The following is a 22,589-nucleotide window of genomic DNA, read 5'->3' as shown; positions in this document are numbered from 1 at the left end:
GCCGCTGGTATTTTTAGCAGGGAAACTGGGGAAAGAACCGTCAATGAAGCCATCAGCTGTACTACCTGCGACTACCACAAAACGTTCCCCCTCACCTGGTGGCACCTGACGGCTGTAATTGGCACTGGTATTAGGCTGCGTGGTATCCACCCATTCCATGTTATGGCTCATTCTGGTTGTGAACCACGTTTCATCCAGGTACACTACCTCCCTGCCGTCTTCCCTATGTCTTTGAAGGTCCCGCAGGGAACGTATCCTTTGGCACATGATGTCAATTGACTCCTTCCTGACATACATCTTGCGCTGAGTGGTCTTATACTCGATTCCCATTTTGTGGAGTAAGCGCCATAGCTTAATCTTTGAGGTACTCTCGGGGATGATGCTTTCTTCCTTCAGGTTCTGTGCCAGGGATGCGAGAGTAAAAGCCTTCTTGGCAACAAACTTTGTATATATGTGTCGACGTATGGCTCCTACAGAGAAACTGTCAAAGATAGGCTGTGCTGGAGGCGTTGGTGGTGTGACGGATGTGGCTTAGTACTACGATACACAATTGAATGCACCGTACTCAATTTCATCTTCAAGGCTGCTGCAACACGGTGGTAAGGCCTGTATGAAGGAAAGACTTCATATAGATATGTATTATATAAAATAAAATCTTAAACATCCATCACTTGAAAATAAATGTATCAGTATAATCAAGGCTTTAACTCTGAGGAATGTCCTGTGGAAAGGATCAATATTTATTAGTGATTCATAGAGTAACTGTAACAAGTCACCTATGCAAACTAATCTGAAGGCAGTTGTCAGCTTTCTCTTTATTTAAAAAGCTGAAGAGTTGGGTGACAAACTCATTTCTGCAACCATACAGACAGACATCTTCTGGGTGGCCATCACTTCTTTAAGCTCTCCCTCGTAATACCAGTGAATGGCTAATGCCCTGAGTAGAAATAAGGTTTGCCAAAAGAAGGCAAGAAAACGCAGGTACGTATAAAACAGCCATTTTCCTATCAGTCATAGTGTCTATCACTCAGCTACTCCAAAACCCTTCAGATAGGTGTCAATCTAATAATTATTTACATAACCAATACCATAGAGAGAGAGAGAGAGAGAGAGAGAGAGAGAGAGAGAGAGATGAGCAAACAAGTGATTAAAGCAGTCAGTCATCTGATAGGTAACAACCGATTGAATTGTTCCATATCTACAACAATAAATATTATAATTAGATAAGATAGATAGATAGATAGAGTGCTTGATATAAAAAAAAAATCATACAAAATAAGTTGCAACTTAAGCTACCTTCTCAGAAAGAGAGCATGAAGGGAAGGGAAAGAACGGAGAGGGATGGATGGCGTGGAGGTGCAGAGAGATAGCTCGAAGCAGGGGGAGAGCAGGTGAGGGATGAAAGGAGAGGGAGGGAGGGGGTGGAGGTAGAGGTTCTGTATATTATTGTTCGGTTTTGTGACTGGGTGATTGAGATTTTGCCCTTTGGCATAGGGGCAATTGTCTTTATAATTAATAATTAACGATTCATTATACCCCTATAAATTTCCTCTTTAGGTGTAATACCCTACAGCAACATCTCGTATTGATACGACTGTTCGTTACAGAATAATTGCAAAAAATCGCACTTGCACTGTCTGTGAAACCCATAGTAGTTATTATTATTATTAATATTACTAGCCAAGCTACAACCCTACTTGGAAAAGCAAAATGCTATAAGCCCAAGGGCTCTAATAGGAAAAAAATAGGCCAGTGAGGAAGGAAATAAGAAAACAAATAAATGATGGGAACAAATTAACAATAAATCATTCTAAAAACAGTAACAACGTCAAAATAGATATGTCATACATAAACTATTAACAACGTCAGAAACAGATATGTCATATATAAATTATAAAAAGACTCATGTCAGCCTGGTCAATATAAAAACATTTGCTCCAACTTTGAACTTTTGAAGTTCTATTGATTCAACTACTCGATTAAGAAGATCATTCCACAACTTGGTAATAACTGGAATAAAACTTCTAGAATACTGTGTAGTATTTAGTCTTATGATGGAGAAGGCCTGTCTAATACAATTAACTGCCTGCCTAGTATTACGAACAGGATATTATTGTCCAGGGAGTTCTGATTGTAAAGGATGGTCAGAGTTATGAAAAATATTATGTAACATGCATAATGAATTAATTGAACGACGGTTCCAAAGATTGATATCTAGATCAGGAATAAGAAATTTGATAGACCGTAAGTTTCTGTCCAACAAATTAAGATAAGAATCAGCAGCTGCAGGAGAACAATACTCAAAACAAAGTAGAATTAAAGCATTGATACACTTCTTCAGAATAGATTGATCACCGAAAATCTTAAAACACTTTCTCAATAAGCCAGTTTTTTTGCAATTGAAGAAGACACAAACCTAATGTGTTTCTCAAAAGTAAATTTGCCATCGGGAATCACACCTAAAATTTTTTAAAAAGTCATAAAATTTTAAAGAAACATTATCAATACTGAGATCCGGATGTTGAGGAGCCACCGTCCTTGACCTACTTACAATCATACTTTGAGTTTTGTTAGGATTCAACTTCACACCCCATAATTTGCACCATGCATTAATTCTAGCTAAATCTCTATGAAGGGATTCACCAACCCCAGATATATATTCAGGGGATGGAACTGATGCAAAGAGAGTAGCATCATCTGCATATGCAACAAGCTTGTTTTCTAAGCCAAACCACATGTCATGTGTATATAGTATGGAAAGTAATGGGCCAAGAACACTACCCTGTGGAACACCAGATATCACATTCCTGTACTCACTATAGTGCCCATCAACAACAACTCTTTGAGATCTATTATTTAAAAAATCAATAATAATGCTAAGAAACGACCAACCCACTCCCAACTGTTTGACTTTTTAAAACAAGGGCATCATGATTAACACTGTCAAAGGCATTACTAAATTCAAGGCTAATCATACGAACTTCCTGACCATAACCAAGGGACTTCTGTACAGCATTGGAGATTGTAAGAAGGGCATCACAAGCTCCAAGGCCTTTACGAAAACCGAATTGCAAACTAGGGAATAGGTGATTACCTTCAGCAAACCTATTAAGACGTTTTGCCAGAAGACGTTCAAAAACTTTAGATAATGTGGGAGTTATGGAAATTGGGCTACCACAACCAAATTTACATAGGGGAGTAACATTGCCAATTCACTAACAAGTGCTAAAAGCTCCTATTCTTGCTAAATTGCGCAAAATAACAAATAACTTTGCAGCTAAGAAATCTGCGGTCTTTATAAAAAACAAAGTAAAAATACCATTTGGGTCTACACCTCCATAAGCATCAAGGTCCATCAACAGAGCTTTAATTTCACGAGATCGATAAGCTAAACTAGTTATTTTAGCTTCAGGAAAACAGGAATGAGGAAGTTCAAGTTTTTCTTACTCTGTTTACTGTCAAAAACATCAGCCAAAAGGGTTGCCTTTTCCTTTGGACAGTGAGTGACGGAGCCATCTGGTTTAAGTAAAGGAGGAACTGTTGCATCAACACCAAAGAGTGCAGATTTTAGGGTAGACCCCCATTTATGTTCTTGAGTTGTACCAGAAAGGGTTTCTTTTATGGTTCAATTGTATTCCTTTGCAATTGAGGCATAAACTCTCTGAGCAAAAGCTCGAAGCTGAGTACAGTTATTCCAGGTCAAATCTGATCTGTTACCCTTCCAAAGATAATAGTCCTCCAACTTCTCTAAATAAGGACGTCTAAAATCATCATTGAACCACGGTTTGTCCTTCACTCGGTACCTTAGCACACGAGAAGGGATACGCCTATCAATTATGTTGACTAGATTCTCATTCAAAGGGACAACAGGATCTACACTAATATATAATAATGATCAATTAAAGCACAATAGATCATGCAAAATCCCATTCCAGTCTGCCTGGGATTTCATATAAATTTTACAAGAGTATGATACATCAGGGACAGGCTGCTCAGTCTTCACTACTAATGAAATCAAGGCATGATCAGATGTCCCGACTGGAGAACCTACCTTCCTAGTTATAACGCCAGGGGAGTCGGTGTATACGATGTCCAAGTAATTACCAGACCTGTGTGTAGCTTCATTTATGATTTGCTCACAGCCTGATTCAGAGGCAAAGTCTAAAGCTCTTAAGCCATGGCGATCGGTAGGAGAGATAGAACTTAACCACTCCCTATGGTGAGCATTAATATCACCAAAAAAGACAAAAGAAGCCTTTCTATATTCTTGTATCCTAGCCATAATGGTAAGAAGACAATCGAAGATAGAAACATCCATGTCTGGATTCCAGTAGATAGAACACAAATAAAGTTTTTATGCCTGCCATAAACTTTTATTACCTGAATCTCATCATGACATCCACATTGATAGCAGGACTTATGAGAAGCTGGGTACTCGGTCCTAATATAAACCGCCATTCCCCTGACCCTAGGGATGGCATCATGTTTCAACATTATTGGCTTCTTGAAACCAGTTATAAGGAGCTCAGATGAGTGCCTCATATTAGAAACCAAAGTTTCTGAGCACATACGAATATCATACTGTCTGGACGCCACTGTAAGGTCTTGAATATTTGCATGAAGACCACGAATGTTGCAATACAGAAGATGACATTGACGAAATCTAGGACGTACTGGTCCCGGATTCCACTCATGTCTCCAGACAGCATAAGAATTAATAAAAATAAAAAAGAGACATCATACTTAAAAACTAGATTAACTAGTTGAACAAAAGTAAATGACTCGTAAAATAATATAAAAAAAAATCAATATTCTCAGAATGCTTTATAAGCCATTAGACAAGAGAGGTCCTAATACACCCACACCATATGACAAAAAGGAACTTATTCCTTGACATCTACAGTACATTATTCAATTGTGAGCGGTAACATTGCAAAGTATACACTGGGATGCAATGTGTAATTTCTACACATTTTCATAGTTACCTTTATTCGCGACAGCTGTTTTGAAGCGATGCATAAAACGACATGTTATATCTCCTAATCTAATACTTTAATAGATTTCGTTCTAACCATTTTTCACATGATAGGATAAAATCAATTTCTATTATAAACAGGAATGGTGTTTTCATACACACATAGGTACTTTCATTCGCAACAGCTATTTTGAAGTGATGTTATAAAACAATTATTGTAATATCACAGGGTCTAGGACCTTTAAAAATTTCGTTTTAACCATTTTTATATGATAAAAAATTTAATTTTTATTAAAAATAGGAATGGTGTTTTCATACACATTTCTTGAAATTTCTCCTAGATTAATTTCATCAATATTTTATCGACCATGAAGCTAACGTTGCATGAAAGGTCAGTATACTTCACACCTTGTTATGTTCATGTCACATTTCTGTCAGTCTGGTTTCATCTTCCTGTTTTGCAGACTTCCCTGATAGATGGCAGTCAAGTTATGTCAGTTATGTGAATAAACCAAAGCAAGTTGATATTCAGGGAAGCACGCTCTCTTTCTATTCCATTTCGCCCAGTATTTTTTTCTGTCCGGTGTACAATCTGTACGATGCAGTTGACAGGTGACAGTCAAGTTCTGTCAGTGATATGAAAGATAACTAAAGGGAGTTAATTTTTAGGAAAAATATAATCTTTCCATTTAAATGTTTACATATATGAAATCTTCAACAGTTGAATATTACGATCTGGAATAGTAAAGCTTTCGTGTATAGGAGAGACATACCAAAAATAGAATTGCTTTCTTATTACTTTTCATTACAGTTTCTCTCTCTCTCTCTCTCTCTCTCTCTCTCTCTCTCTCTCTCTCTCCACAACTATGACCCATTTTTGATTAATTGTTATGAGGCTTTTTCTTGTTCAGGTATTATTAATCATTCAATATATTAAGTAAAACAAATATCAAAATAAAAATGATTTTAATCATGAAAAACAAAAAAAAAATTCTTTCTTGACTTAAGTCAAAATTTTTGGATGAAATTCATTAGAGTATTTTGATGGATTTAAAACAAACTTTTACTCATCAAACAAAAGTTACATATTCAGAAAATGTTTCATGAACATAAACTCACTGATAGGTTGGACACTATAACACTTGTAAAGCGCTAAAAACAAAATAACACTTCCTGATCATTATGAAATATATAAATCTTAAAGAAATATATATATATATATATATATATACATATGTATACACACATATACATACATATATATATATATATATATAATACATATATATACATAAATATATATATATATATATATATATATAATATATTTATATATATACATATATATATATATACATATATATATATATATATATGTATATATATATATGTATATATATATATATATATATATACATATAAATTTCTGAAAAATTTATACTTTGCGTCTGCTTCCCTGATTAGTATGAATGAGGAATGAATGATGATAAATGTCTGAAAAATAACACTGAAGGCAATAAAAAGGATTTTGTGAAAGAAATGTAGAGTTATTAATGCTTTCAGATTAAACTGTTCTGGCTATGGACTGTGCAGAGAAACTGCGAAACTGATAAAAGCTTTTGCCGAGAGAAAAAGATGTGAATAACAGCAGAAATAAACTTAATCGTGTTCATTGCCAACCTAGAAATTTTTGATTCGTAAGAGCATTTGTAAGAAAACATATGAATATGGAAAAAAAGAGGATGGGTGAGCCATATATTGGACCTCATAAAAGAGGGTTTTTCAGACAGCTCACGTACAGTATCTGGAAAGGAATTGTGATAAAAATTTGGCGAGAAAACTGCAAAGTATGAAATGTAATTGTTCTATGGAGTAGGAGAACAGGAAACCTAAATATGACTCGGTACATAAAATGGAACTGCAATGGTAAGAAAAAGCATTGAACAAGTAACAAAGCAAATTTTATACAGTATTGAAAGCTATACTTGGGATTATGATTAGCTAACAACCTATTTGCTGTGCCCATGAATAGATTTTGATTGAATTTGGGATTTTCAATTCTATGGATGAGTTCCTACTCTTTGCTTTTGGTAGATTGAGATCTGTTCCACATTTTTTTTGTAATACATATTATCAGTAGTTTCCTTAGAGCCTAAAATTCTGAAAAAATAGCATTTGAATTATGATTTTTTATGCACTAATTGATAAAAAATATCATGAAAGTTTGTTTTAGAAAACAAACCCTTTTCCGAATTTGAATAGGATTTGAGTATTTCTACTTCTTGTCAAAAGATGGCAGCATAAGTCCTTTTTCCAATTATGTCAATGAATCTATCTAATTAGAAAAGAGTGAAAGATTTATATTGATGTATAAATATGTGTGGCATGTATAAACTATATTCAGTTCCAAATAAGTACACTATTTTTGGCTATTTTTAAACCAAAATGACGTAATGGAAGGTTCCTAAATGCAAGGATTAAAGAGCTCTACGCATTGTTCCTTTTCATGGTCAATAGGTGGCTTACCAGTAGATTACTAAATTGCTGTTTATCCCCTCATCCACTCATCAAAATTTTCATTACTTCATTTCTGTTGCTATTCGGGCAAAAAATTGCTATCGAAACAGACACACGTGAACTTGATGTTCCTTGTTGTCTGCCCACAACCTAATTCTTATGGAATTACAAACTTGACAATAAATTTTACATAAATATTTTCTCAGCAAACAATCGTTAGTTAAATGACAGTTGATGAGTAAGAAGGGGGAAAGGGGGGGGGGTCACCAGATATGCCACATGAACTGAAATCGTAAGACAATCAAGTAATTACAGAGTTATTTAATCTAGTTTTCAGTTACGTTTTTATTAACCCAAAATGTCATTAATATGTTTCATGTTATGGTATATACTGTTAGTGAAAACTGCAAAGGAAAACAATATTGGTACATCCCCAAAGACATAATAACGCAGACTCCTCTAGCCTCCTCTCTTACATCGTAACGAGTTTTACTTTATCGCCAATAGATGGTATCTGAGGCACCTTGTCCAAACTAATATAGTATTTTTTTTTTTTTTTTTTTTTTTTGACGAACATGTGTGTCAAAAAAATGTGCTATGAAGGTAAAGGCTAGAGAATTGATTTGGTAAATTGTCTTACGATCGTTTCCTTATTAAGAATGGATATTTTTTTATTAGAAAACGATGTGAGTTTTTCATATACTATGGAAAGCAACCTGAGTTTACTTGAAAAAGTGTTTAGTATATCTTTTCTTCATCAGAACTCGTGATTGAAAGTCATTTCCCTGTGCAAGTGACAGAGGTAATAATCATCAGCATAGTTAGGGTGGGTGGGACGAGTTTGTGACAGCACTGCCAAATGGAATTTCTTTGATTGGAGAAAATCATTATCCGTTACAGATCTAAATGATTCAAGAAGTAATAGTTATATGCCAGAAGGTTCAAGACTAGGTGTAATTTGATTTTATCATAATCAGCGTAATCAGTATGGACAAATCGAACAACGAACAAGAAAATGGTCACATTTCTGTGTCTTTGCCAACTCCTGACTGTGTTGCGTCATCCACCTGTGAACATGTCAGTAAAGTTGTTTCTTGGTTCAACATTGGTTAAAAGAATCCATTATTTTTTTTATCTGATTGATTGATTTAAAGTTTTTAGGTATCCTGACTTTTTTTTCATCTTTTTATCTAAAAAGTTAAATCACATAATTTAAAATCACAATATTTCCAGTATGTTCACAGTATACAATAGCATTTAGATATAAACATAAACCATCTAACTTGATAATTCAAAAAATTACACATCTTTATTTTGGTATTTAGATACTCAGCAACAATAATTTATATACTTTTTGTGTATATTTTCTTCATTCTTTCTTTATAGATCTTTTTTTAATAGGCACCGATACATCGTTTCTTTTTACTGACTAAAACAGCACATGAATAACCAACATTCAATACAATGGTGCTATTATAATTCATTTTTTACCCTATATTTGTAATTGAACATTTAATATATTTAAAAAAATTGTCCCTGTTCATGTAACAAGTATGAAATAATACACTTATGATACATTAATATTGTTTTTGTTTGTCTGCAAAAATTAATATATATATATATATATATATATATATATATATATATATATATATCATAGTCCTCGCAATAATCCCATTTAATCACTGCTTCTGATATTTAGGATTTTTAGTCGGTTATTGATCGCCATGAGCATATTTAAAAGCAAACTCTCTCTCCTTGATACCAATGAAAGGTTTGTTAATATTCTCCCATACTATTTTCCTCTGCAAAAGTAGATAACTCCCTTAAATTTTTGGGGACTCTCTCTGGCCTTATAAAATTGTAACAATCTATAGAACTTAATTTATGACATTTTGCATGGCGGCAAACATTTCTAATTACATTAATTGCTACTGAGTAAAGTAATGTTGACACAAATAAAACTAAACATCTCCTTCAAATCAAGCAAAAAACTGATTCTCTTCTTGCAATAGAAATTACTCAAACCATTATGGACTTCCAAAAGACCGTTATGAAAGACAGAGGCGGTTTGATGTGATACCACCACGTAAAAACTTTCTTGTTGATTCAGACTCATTTTTCAGTTGTGAGAAACATTGGGGTTCTAACCCTACTTCTATTAAATTGTCTGGTTCTTCGCGACCTGCGATCCCTCCTAGTGCCTGCTTCAGGTGTGCCATTTTCAAAACCTGTACTTTGCCTGGCGAAGACTGAAGACAAGCAACTGAAGCATTTTCTTTAGAAAGGTACGATTACTTCATGTGATGCTTTTAGACCTGAACGTAACCCACAGAAGCAGTACTTAATTATTTCAAGACCGGAAGAAAGGTTAGTGTGTCTGTTCATCACAGAAAATTTTAGTGTGTGCAGCCTTTCTGTGATTGTTCAAAACACGCCTACGTTGTGTAGCCCACTGACCTGCCGTGCATTCAAGAAAGGCATTAATGTACCACTTGGTGAGACACTTCATCCCAACAATGGTTTGAGGTCGTATGGTCAGTTCGTCGAAGCTGTGCGCTTAGCAATTAACTATGAAATCCCGTTATATAAAATGATTGAGAATGTTGTCACTCTTCTTCAAACCCACAAGTCAGCCTGTGTGAACACCGAGAATGAGAAGAGACTGGTATTTTTGATACTTCAGTTGGAACATCTATCACAGAAACAGTTTCCCATGAATAATTATTGTTTTGCTCTTGAATCATACCCAAAGTGTAGTTATGAACAGGTGAAAGACGTTTTGGTGCTGCCAAGCAAACGCAAGCTGGAGTACATCACTTCATCTATTGAAGAGGATCAAGTGATGAGGGAAACATTTACCAAAGTGAAGACACTGTAGCAGAAGAATGTATTCCTCTTGAAAGATAAAGTACAAATTCAGCCAATTGTTATATTTTCTCTTGGGGTTCTGAGTGGCATAGCAGTGAACAAGCCAGACTGCAAGGACACCTCTAAGCTATGTATTATGATGAAGTCACTGCACAGAGGACCTAGCATTATGCATTCTGTGACACCCATCCACAAGCTCACAGCAGATTACACGCTTGAGCATGTGAAAGAGGCGGCAGCTGCTGTTGAGAGGGCAGGTGGGAGTGTCATCGGGGTCTATCACAGACAACCAGAGGATAAACCAGTAGTATTGCTAGCTGTTTGATTTTCTGGGTGATTTCTGTGCCACAGCCAAGCATCACCTTGACAAAGAGGATGTCTAGGTTATCCTTTTGGACACAATGCATCTTCTGAAGTGCATCCACAACAAAGGGATCAGTGTGAAGTGCTAGAAGATCATTCTTGACAATAAAACAACATCATCATTTACTGACGTCAAAAAAACTGTACAAGTCAGAGAAAGGATGTATTCTGAAGACTAACACCCTCGCTAAATATGCTGTTAACCCCTCACGACTTGAACTACAAAATGTGCAACATGCCTTGAATGTCTTCAATTTGAAGGTTATGGCTTCATTAAAGCTCAGAGGATATCATGACACTGCTAAGTTCATCCAAATCCTCCTTAACTGGTGGAATTTAGTGAATGTATCTGAGAAGGGGCAAGATCAGCATCTAAATGATCAGTATTGAGCTATTCAAGATCCCCAGTCAACCAGCCTGCAAACTTTTCTGTTGATTTTCCAAGAGGCTTCTTCGGGACATGGAGAAAATCGAATCAAGTGTTTCATCCATGACACCAGGAATGCACTGATGCAGACTATGCAGGGACTGATTGCCGTTTGCCGCTACTTGTTCAGAAACATTGACTTCCATTATGTCCTGCTGCGTGAGATCCAGTGACCGGCTTAAGGGAGAATTCTCAGTCTACCATCAATCAACTGGTGCAAACTCTTTCATGACCCCTGGGGATGTCTCCTCCATATGCAAGTAGCGCCTCACGAATATGGTGCCGTAAACCTCCAGTCCATCGATGTCCACCCTTTGTCAATGGAATATACCTTCTTGGGGGCTGCAATTGACCTGGAGAATGCAGTCTCTATTGATAGGTGTACCACAGATATGACATTGACTCTGAATGAAGACTACAGTGGGGCCTATATGGCGGGGGGGCTTGAAACGAAGTGCGTTAACGATGTGGTCTTCGACGCTGAGAAACCTCTTGTGACCAATGATGTTAAGGACTTTATTGAGACAATGTCAAGAGGTTACCTGACAATAACATATATCTGCAATTTTGATCTTATCAGATGTGAACTGTGTTATCATCAATGAGTCCCTTCACAGAATCTGCTGCCAGAAAAGACTGATGGAGATCTTGTCGACACTCACCAGCTTCGGTGGGATTGACATTGACTGTCTCAAGATGTTCCATCGTCTGGCAAATGTTCTTCTGAATGGACTCCACAACCCTGAGAAACACAAGCTGAAGAATGCAGTTCTTCTCCAGACCTCTGTAAATAAGGCCCAGCTCGCTGATTATTCACTGCAGTCTGGTAGGCTTTTGCTTTTATGTCTGCTTATTTGTGTGAATGTTTGTTTGTTTGTAATCACAAAGGTTTACCTATAATCCATTTTGTAAAATCTAAAACAACAGCAACTTGGGTTCCTTTAAAGTGTCCACTCACCTCATACAATAATACATGTAAACTCCAGCTAAAATTAGCACTTCAAAGCATAACAGTGCCTTGAAAATAATTTTTTGTTTCACTATAAATGTTTATACTAACTTCTACTGCATTGAATAAGTCAATAGTTGATATCTTTGTCCTATATATGTAATGAAAATACACGGATAGACCCATGACCCATGGGATCATTGGAGAGTTGGAGTGTGACGACAGCCATAACAGGATGTGAAAATAGACTAAGCTAAATCATTGGATAGATAACATTTATTTATGTCTAGTAAACATGTCACAAGCCTCCCGTGAAAACCAGTTGACCTGGTGATCTCTGCACCGCAACCAACTGTCTTCCGATTATAATCCTATGTGATCATATTTGTAATAAATGCTGAGATAACTAATGTCACGTTATCGACGCAAGCCTACTGTAAGTTAGTTTTATTCATCTTTTCATACAGAATGGTCTTCCGACAAAACCATCCATACTACAGTGATAGAGCGCTAACAATAGATTGTTTAAAGTTAAATTAACTGTGACTTATTCTAAGAAGTAACCTACAAGTCTAAATAATTCTATATCACATTAAAGAGATATGAGACAGAATAACAAATGTGTGAGTATAACATTCTCCTACCAACATATACAATGTTAAGTTTCTAGTTTTGATATATTTCCCCAATATAAAATGTTAGGTTACGAAGAGAGCAATGACCTCCACTAGGGAAGCCAGGAATCTAGGTGTGCAAGTCCTGTATAATAATAGTCCTTGATAAATATATATATATATATATATATATATATATATATATATATATATATATATATATATATATATATATATATATATATATATATATATACACATACCATCATCATCCCTACGCCTATTGTCGTAAAGAGCCTCAGTTAGATTTCTCCAGACATCCTCTCTTGAGATTTTAAATCAATAATTTTCCATTCATCATCTGTTGCTTCAAATTTCAGTTGAAAATTTGGTGACGTAATCTCTCTTGGGAAATGCTAAGAGCATGTCCAAACCATCTACATCTACTCTGAACAATGATCTTATCTACATATGTAACCTTAGTAATATCTTAAAGTTTCATTTATAATCCTGTCCTACCATTTAAATCCGAATATAATTTTAAGGGCTCTTTTCTCAAATCTACAAAATCTGTTGGATATTGTTTCGTTGTCATACCACGACTCATGTCCACAAAGTAACACCAATTTCATCAAACTAATATATAGCCTGATTTCTATATGTAATTTCATGTGATTTTGTATCCAAATTTTACTTAGTCTTATTTTTTAAATATTCCATCTTCATTAATCCTTCTTCTTTCTAATAATATTTCATAATCAATTGTACATTTCGTTCTCATCATCTCTGTCTTTCTTCTATTTATCTTGTGTCCAATCTAATGTGATATTTCATCGATTCTCATAAGCAGATATTGTAAGTCGTGCGGCGTTTTGTTGATAAGGACAGCGTCCTCATGATACTCTATGTCCCTTAATTTCCTATTACCAATCAATTTCAATTCTTCTTTCCCATCCCTAACTTTTGTGCATTACAAAAGCCATAAGGATGATAAACAACGTAGGTGACAACACATTCCCTCGGTGTCTCTACTGTTCACTGGAAATTATTTGATAGGACTCCATTAACATTAACTTTGCATTTGTTATGCTCATGAACAGGCTTGATCAAATTTACATATATAAGTGGAAGAGGAACTTCGTAATAATGTGCATAATATTAAAAGATTTTTCTTAGTCCACAAATGCCATCAAAGGTGGATTTCTATGTTTTACACATTGTTTTACACATTTGTTAAGATGAAAATGTGGTCAGTACAACTTCTATCTTTTCTAAATCCTTCTTGTTCATCTCTCAGTTTTTCAACAATTTTTCTCTCTGGTCTCTGCATATTAGCATACTATATATAGTTCACGAAATCTAACGTGAGTATGATGCCTCTGTAATTATTGTAATCAGTCAAGTCTCCTTTTCTAGTCTTTCACCAACGGTCTTAACCCCCATTCATCAGGTTTTGCCTCTTTATGCTACATTCTACGATACAATCTTGTAAGTATTCTGGGGGTCACTTAATTTTCAACCAGTATCATCTCAGCAGTTATTCCATCCAAACCAGGGGCTTTCCATCTCCTGAGCTTCTTAATGATAACTTTGACTTCAAACACACTGAATGCATTATTGGGCACATCAAGGTATTTCTTACCTTCAGTTATATAAATCAAATTATTCCCTTCATATATCCTATTCATGACCTCGCTAAAATATTTCATCCAACGTTGCCTTTCTTCAACTTCTGTTGTTATTATAGATCCATCTCTCTTTTTTATGGGTATATGCTCCTTTTTTTTTTTTTGGTCCCCGTAGAGATTTCATTAATAATTCTATACGTAATTCCTACACCATAACTACTCCCTGAATTCATAGCTTTGTCAGCCTTTTCTGCTTCCCTGTCTAAATACTCTCTCAAGTCATTCCTGGCTTTTCTTTTAACATCACTATCAATACTGGAATAGGTAACATGCTCTACTTTGTAATTTTCATTACTTTGTCCTCTTTTTTCTTTTTATATGATCCCAAGTATCATCTGATATCCAGGCCTTTTTCCTTATAACTTTATGTCCCAAATCTTCACTACCAACTGACTGATAATGATTTTAATATCACACCATTATACGTTCATTGTGTTCTCTGCTTCTCTTAAATTCTCTAAGACTACATATCAATTCCTACATTCGATTGCAAATGTTTCTCTGTGTTAGTCGTCTACTAGTTAGTTGTGTCAAACGTAGGTATTTTATATACATATCTGTTCGGTGCTTTCAGATTTAATCTCAGCATGGCAATGAGGAGGTGGTGATCATTACCAATAACTGCACCTCTATAGCTTCTTTCAATTATCAAAGTCGTCCTCCTCTCTCTATTAATGGCCACGTGATCTATTTGATTTTTGTATTTGACACATGGTGAAGTCCATGTATATTTGTGGATGTCGTTATGCTGGAAAAGGACAATGGTGATTCATTGGCTAGATTCATCAAGGGAAAGCCAGTTCCGTTTCATGCACAATGCCTATCTAACTAAGGCAAGTGACCCCTGTCGGTCTATACGAATTCGAGTAAAAACATCCACCAGGCATTAAAAATAGAAACCCAAGAGAGAGCTTTTATTTTTATGAAAACTCATCCGTCACCCAGGTACCAGTGACTTCATCGATATTTAGGGTTGCATTTCTTCCACACCCAAAGTTCTGGTTACCTAATTAGGTTGCTCATCTGCTTATGTAACCGTTGGCAAACATGGAATACTAACAGATAACGCCCAGCTTACGCCTTAGACAAACTTTCTTATCATAGTAATTCACAAAATAAATACACCTGAAAAATTACTGCCCAGTACATTTACTCTCAGAAATGAATAAAATATATGCAAATAGAAAAACATCTAGACTTTAATCAACCTTGAGATCAGGATGTCTTTAAAAGAGGGTCTTCAACAACTGACCATATCCATATAATTAACTAGCTAATGAGAAATTAACAGAGTATGAGAAACCACTATGCATGTCATTTATAAACTATGATAAATCTTTTGATTCTATCAACCTTCAGCAGTAAAGAAAGCCCAACAAAAACAAGTAATAGAGGAATATTGTTACAGAATACTTTAGGATATCTATGCGGGAATTAGAGCAGTCTTGAAACTATAAAAAGATAGTGAGAATATTCCAATTGAAATAAGAGTTAGACAAGGAGACCTTATGTCACCTAAACTACATATAGCCTGCTCATATGTTTTCAAGAATTTAGATTGAGTGAAGGTTTTATCTAATGTTCTCTAACATCTCCACTCTAATAGAATATGGGATATTAATCCTTGTCAATGAGAAACTATCTGCAGAATAAATTTATTTACTCAATCATTATGCATAGGCAATATGCATTAGCAGATTCAGGTGAGAAAAATAGCTAAGAAATTACATAATTATCTACTTCTTGTAATGAAAACCATACATGTTTGTTTCTTTAAGTAATGCCCTCCGGTATTATTATTATTATTATTATCATTATCATTATTATTATTATTATTATTATTATTATTATTATTATTATTATTAGCTAAGGTACAACCCTAGTTAGAAAAGCAAGATGCTATAAATCCAAGGACTCCAGAAGGGAAAAACAACCCAATGAGGAAAGGAAATGAGGATATAAATAACCATATAAGAAGTGATAAAAATTAAAATAATATTTTAAAACAATAACAACATTAAAGTAGACATTTAATATATAAACTTTAAAAGGAATTATATAAGAACTTATGCTCTAACACAGTAAATGCAAAAACACAGTTAAGTTCAGTTGATGCTAGAATTTTGAATTTCTTATAAGATAATTGTGTGATGCGAGAGCAGGTAAAATTTAAGATTTATCACGAATGTTTGGATGACTAGAATAAGAAAATCTGTTAGAATATCATTTCATATTGTCACAAGCGTCTTTTATAAATATTTGAGAAATATAAAGGTTAAGTCCAACATTTCCGTTTCTTAACACTTGACCTTCCATGTGCAATCTACCATTTTCTTTTTGGGATTTTTCTTTTCTTAGACTAATGGTGTGGCAATGTCCTTGACTGATGATCGCCAGACTGGGGTCGAGTCCCGCACAAAGTCGTTAATTTCTTTGGTCGCTGCGACCTCACCATCCTTGTGAGCTAAGGATGGGGCATTTTGGGGGAGTCTATAGGAATATTTGCTGAGTCATCAGCAGCCATTGCCTGGCCCTCCTTAGTCCTAGCTTGGGTGGAGAGGGGCCTTAGGCGCTGATCATATGTATATATGGTCAGTCTCTAGGGCATTGTCCTGGTCAAGTTTGTTAGTTTTTTTTTTTGTCGCTGCAACCTCACCATCCTTGTGAGCTAAGGATGGGGCATTTTGGGGGAGTCTATAGGTCTATCTGTTGAGTCATCAGCAACCATTGCTTGGCCCTCTTTGGTCCTAGATTGGGTGGAGAGGGGGCTTGGGGGCTGATCATATGTATATATGGTCAGTCTCTAGGGCATTGTCCTGCTCAATAGGGCAATGTCAATGTCACTTGCATCTGCCATTCATAAGTGGCCTTTAAAACTATTAGCACTTAAACTTTATGTTTGATAGAATCTTGTGTAATGTTTTTGGGGAGGAAATATCATTTTTTTTTTCAATGTGACATAGTAATAATAATATGATTTATTGCAGAAATATTCTAATATATTTATATTTGTGTTGAAAAAATTTCACTTTCGTCTTTATATTCTTTCATATTTGTTAAAGGTCTCTCGTGAATTGATTTTTTTCACACTTTTATTTTGAGGTTGACTACACACAGAAAGGCCATATAATGCTTCAAAAAATACTGGATCTATTTCCAATTATAAAAGTATTGCTTTTGATTATCTGTAAGATACAGATCTCCAACTATAACCTTCGTAACGTTATTTCATATTGAATAGTTTTAACCTTTTAAGAATCATCAGCACTTGTGTGAAGAGATTTAGAAAATAGTTTGAATAATATTAGAGAATGATTTATTTCTATTTTTTCTATTAATTTCTAATCATAGAGTTATTAGAAATTTAGACAAGATATGAGAATTCATTGCCCTTCTTTCTGCTCATTTATATCCATTTCTATGCTAATAAAAACATGCTGATGCCATCTTGATGATCACAGTGTACCAACCGTGTTTCACACAATTGTACATAATTCCTTTTGTATATATTATGTTTGCATCTTTGCTCTTCCCTCGCACTAAAACGAACATGAAAATTCATGTCTGGTTTTTCCTCTGTGATATTGTCTGTCTTGTGAACTTGTTATGTCCTGTTGCCTTGAGGTTTTGTATATAAGGAGAATGTTCTACAATAATATAACTCAGTGGTCTCCAACCAGCCTTTGAGTTCACAGCCTTACTCGGCGCCGTCACATTGGTGACCCCGGAAGTCGACTCGCTCCCACTGCCTTCCACCCCCACCTCCCTCGCCCCTCCATCGTTGGTACTATGACAGAGACGGACTCTACTACAGCAGTTGGCGCCGCGGCCGCCCCATTGAAACTTTAACCGTTCGCCAGCAGAGAAGCGTTTGCTTGGTTTCAACGCACTGAAGTCCACTTTCGTATCAGGGGCGTGACTCGCTCAACCACCAAAGCGGATTATGTTCTCGCGGCGATACCCGGGGACACCTTCAAAGAAATATCCGACTGGCTTTGTGAACAAGGAGACACCCCAATAGCGTATGATGCCCTCAAAACATACCTTCTGCAGCAGTACTCCCCGTCGCCAGCCGCCCGTATAGCAAAGCTTTTTCAGCTCTCGCAACAACCGTTGGGGGACCAAAGGGCTTTGCTTGCCCTCAGGGAAATGACCAGTATCACTCGCCTTCAACCTCGTGAGGTGAACCTACTCCGTGCCCTTTGGATACGCCGTTTACCTGAACCTGTACGCGCTGCCATACCCGATGTCGATAGTTTACCCATAAAGGACTTGATGACCAAAGCCAGGCGCCGACAGGTGTTTGATTTCATCCACGGCCTTTCACATCCCTCGTGCCATTCTACTGCACAGCTGCTGAAGGCAAAGTTCATTTGGCACGGCATTTCTAAGGATGTACTTCTTGCCAAACTTCCAAAGTACATAGACACATGGATTCAGGAGTGGGCACCTTTCCTCAACCTTAGCGTCGTTTCGCACACATTCACGTCGACGTTGTAGGCCCCCTACCCACATCACAAGGACATCGTTACTTGTTTACCGTCATCGACCGCTCCACTCGTTGGCCTGAAGCCATTCCCATGGAAACTGCAATGTCCGCCTCATGTACATCTGCCTTACTCTCTGGATAGATTTCAAGATTCGGTATCCCTGAGCATATTACTTCTGACAGGGGAGCCACCTTCACCTCTCAATTGTGGACGTCATTAGCGAATCTCCTGGGCATCACCCTACATCAGACAACGGCCTACAACCCCGCTGCCAATGGAATGGTAGAACGTTTCCATCGCACCCTCAAAGCAGCTTTGATGTCCCGCTGCAAGGATTGCAACTGGTTTACTCAGCTTCCCTGGGTCCTCCTTGGACTAAAGACCACTCCTAAAGACGCCCTCGACGTCTCGGCAGCTGAAATGGTGTATGGCGATCCATTGGTCGTCCCTGCCGAATTTTTTCCTTCTACAACCTCCTCCGACGATCTCCAGCGCATACGTCACGTCGTGGGAAAATTTACTCCGTGCTGCCAGACTTACAAGCCCCCAGCGAAGCATCACATACCAACGGACTTGCACTCTGCAACGCACGTCTTCCTGCGCAACGACACCAGCAAGCCACCACTAACGCCCCCTTACACGGGCCCTTTTCTTGTGATCCGACGCAATCCGAAAGCATTCCTCGTAAACATTCGGGGCAAAGAAGACTGGGTCTCCATTGATCGTCTAAAACCTGCTTATCTTCTGCCAGATGTCCCGCCTACAGTTCGCCTCTCTAGATCAGGGCGCCCTATTTAACATGTACAGTATGTAATTTTTAGGGGGGGGGGAGCCGTGTACCAACCGTGTTTCACACAATTGTACATAATTCCTTTTGTATATATTATGCTTGCATCTTCGATCTTCCCTCGCACTAAAACGAACATGAAAATTCATGTCTGGTTTTTCCTCTGTAATATTGTCTGTCTTGTGAACTTGTTATGTCCTGTTGCCTTGAGGTTTTGTATATAAGGAGAATGTTCTACAATAATATAACCTGCCTTTGAGTTCACAACCTTACTCGGTGCCGTCACAACAGGGTATTATCTTAAGCCATTGTTCACTTTGACATCAAATTTATAACTAATTTATTATGTTCCATCGAGTATTAATGATTCTATTAATTCTAAAATGGAATAAACTCTTAATGTTGAATGTCGCTTGTAATGGAAAATGAAAATATCCAAAAGATATATACTTTCATTGAGATAAACGGAATTTTTATTTATCTAATGTGTTGTGTACCACGAAAGTCTTCTGTTTTAATAGTCAAAACGTAATTTATATTTCTTCCTCTAATGAAATATAAGAAAGGAGAAATAACCTTGAATGAGTATTTTTGATACATAATGAAGTAAAATGAATGTAAAATTGCATTTAATGCTAAAAACAAGAAACCCAATGTTCTGGTACGAAAAACTGGGAGAGTGAAACTGAGGTTAAGGTACATTTTATACAAATTAATATTGAGATATGATGAATGATATAATAATATATGATTTATTTTGGAAATCCCAGTAGAACCTACAAGCATTTTCTAGAAAAGCGGGAAATATAATAGTCAAAGAATGAAATGTTGAGAAATGGTGATTATTTTCTACAAAGGTGACACTTTTTTTTTTTTTTACGGCTACTGTAATGTGCAGTTTACAAAATACAATAAATAACTGTAATGCTAACTTACTTGTAACGAAATGCTTTACAAAAATCTTAATCTATTTTTGCTATAGATTCCTTAAGTTCCTGTAGACAAATTATATGAATAATGTGTTAAATTCAAAAGATTTGTCATACAAAAACTATGAAACTACTTATTTGAGCCTAACGAAAAAAAAGTTTTGCAGTTACTTTAAAACTATTGGAGTTTAACTGATTTAAAGGCTTAAATGTTTAAAAGGTCGCTCATGAAGGGGCAGAGGCAAGGGACAGTAACATTGCCCTAGCAATGAGAACAATGCCCTAGAGACTGACCACATTACATATGATCAGCGCCCAAGCCTCCTCTCCATCCAAGCTAGGAGCAGGGAGGGCCAGGCAATGGCTGCTGATGACTCAGCGGATAGACCTATAGGCTCCCCCAAACCACCCAACCTTAGCTCACAAGGATGGTAAGGTTGCAGACACTAATGGCACTAACGAGTCTGAGTGGGACTCGAACCCCCAAATGGCAAACACCAGGCAGAGACGTTACCAATCAGGCCACAGCAAAAGCTAGAATAAAACTTCTAGAAAACTGGGTAGTATTATGCTTACTATCGTTACCTTCTTTACTATCGCCATTCTTACTAACTACTTTGTTCGCTATTACTAATACTCCATTTCTCACTATCACTTGCCAGGGGCTTTTTTTTTATTACCAAGGGTTGTAGCGGTCTGGTGGTCGCGTCCTTGCCTGGTGATCGCCAGACTATTGTTCGACACCCGCTCAAACTTGTTAGTTCCTTTGGTCGCTGCAATATCACCTTATGAGCTAAGGAAGGGGGTGGGTTGGTTTGGGGGAGCAAATAGGTCTATCTACCGAGTCATCAGCATTCATTGCCCTGCCCTCTTTGGTCCTAGCTTGGGTGGAGAGGGGCCTTGGGCGCTGATCATATGTAATATGGTCAGTCGTTAAGGCATGGTCATGCTCGATAGGGCGATGTCACTGTCCCTTGCCTATGCCATTTATGATTGCCCTTTAAGCCTGTAAACCGTTTACTCGAAGCAGAAGCCACTGCTTCAACTAATCCTACATGGGCGAACTCTCTAATTAAATACCTTAATTTCACTACCATCCTTTTCATTCTCTTTTATCTTCATCTCTACACTTTCTTCTTCTCTTTATAGAGTTCCCTTTAGCTCTCTCAGTTCCTTTTGAAGCCCCCTCACTTTCACAGTTCAATTTCTCATTGTCTAACGAAAGCTTCTTATTCTATACAGACAACTTCCCATTCTCTGTTGAAGACTCAGCATTCTCTTTCCCTACACAACGGCAACACCTCTCTCATAACCTCCAATTGCTCATCCATTTTCATCAATCTTAAATCTAATTCATAATATTTCCTACGTCTAACTGTTCAGTTTTCAATCTCACTTTAAAAAGGGGAGATTTAATCTAGAAGTATTGCTTAAAAAAACACTTTCTAATAAAGAAACTAGAATCATTAACAATAAAAGATAACAAAAGCACTATCAACACTTAGGTTAAAAATTGTACGAATATACAAAATGATCTAAGGAAATATAAAATAGTATATATATATATATATATATATATATATATATATATATATATATATATATATATATATATATATATATATATATATATATACATATATATATATATACACATATATATATATATATATATATATATATATATATATATATATATATATATATATATATATATATATATATATATGTGTGTGTGTGTGTCTGGACACAGACACGGACGCCATCGTTACCAAAATGCTAAACAGTGTAAAGACTGACTACTGTGATTTCTCCATTAAAAACCCATAAACTTCAACCAATCCCTTTATAGAGTATTCAAGGAAATATTCTGTTTCTAGGACAGTTTGTTGAAATCATCATCATCCCACATTATCATCAATCAAGTGTAAGTAAATTTATTTTCCAGCTTGGTCGTCAATAGTCATAATAAAGTCATG

This window comes from Palaemon carinicauda, chromosome 16 (assembly GCF_036898095.1).
Source record: "Palaemon carinicauda isolate YSFRI2023 chromosome 16, ASM3689809v2, whole genome shotgun sequence".
In the NCBI taxonomy this organism is placed as follows: Eukaryota; Metazoa; Arthropoda; class Malacostraca; order Decapoda; family Palaemonidae; genus Palaemon; species Palaemon carinicauda.
The sequence above is the reverse complement of the archived record's forward strand: the minus strand, read 5'-3'. Positions refer to the sequence as shown.